The 942-nt window shown below is 37.5% G+C and overlaps 1 protein-coding gene across 3 annotated transcripts in view; it reads left to right on the top strand.

Annotated features, from left to right (window-relative positions):
- LOC116693755 (mixed lineage kinase domain-like protein) overlaps positions 1–942 on the top strand; it is a 525120-nt gene that overhangs the window by 395 nt on the left and 523783 nt on the right. The gene's annotated exons all lie outside the window — the stretch shown is intronic.

Consider the following 942-nt stretch of genomic DNA (forward strand, 5'->3'; position numbering starts at 1 on the left):
TCTAACCAGAAGTACAATAGCAGTGTACAGTGTAAAGTTGAATCTAATCTAATCTAATCTAATCTAATTAGAACAGCAAGAAGTCATTTCTCTGCAGTGGCACTTCAGTTTAGAGCAGAGTACAGTCGACACATTGGTGAAAAACAAAATTTACCGTCGTGGTGGTTTGTGGTTTTGCTAAAAGAGAGACGGTCTGAGAGGAAAAGAGCCCGAGGTTTGATGTGTCACTACCGGGTGAACTGGTTCAAAACCGGGTGCAAACACAGAGGCAAGTTTTGGGCAACAGACAGCAAAGAAATCCATACATGTAATGCATTTACCCAACTTTCTAAGGAAAGGCAAGTTCCATGGATGGATGGATGGATGGATGGAGTTTTAAAATATTAAATATGTTTTTAGATGCACAGGGGTGATAAAGTATATGTAAATTTGTGCCGTTTCCCCACTTAAAAGAGATTTTATGCATCCATCCCCAAGTTATGAATTGGAGTTCACTCGATGATTAAACATGTCTGTTTCTCCGGTTTTCCTCATTTGATTTTGGCAGAGTTGGCGGTTTAATTTGACAGTTCATCTCTATATGTTTTCAATAGTTTTAGCTGTTTGGGTGAAAAAACCTTTGAAACACACACAGAGGAAAAATCTGTTTACTTTCTGTAGTTAAATGTCACAAGAGTTGGTGGAAATTCCCCTTTTTTCAATACTTATACTGTATATTATTGCTTATAAAACTGAAGTGATTCATTTTACAACTGGTAATATGCAGCAGTTTAGTTTTGGTTTCTCTTTCATAATCTACTTTGCTCTCTCAACTCAACCTGTGTCCGTTATATTTAGCTCTGTTAACCTTCCATTGTTTCTGAATGCACTCCTCATATTCTCAGAATAAAACATTACCAATGTCCTGCAAACACACACACACACACACACACACACACACAC

The sequence above is a fragment of the Etheostoma spectabile genome, chromosome 8, assembly GCF_008692095.1.
Source record: "Etheostoma spectabile isolate EspeVRDwgs_2016 chromosome 8, UIUC_Espe_1.0, whole genome shotgun sequence".
NCBI lineage: Eukaryota > Metazoa > Chordata > Actinopteri > Perciformes > Percidae > Etheostoma > Etheostoma spectabile.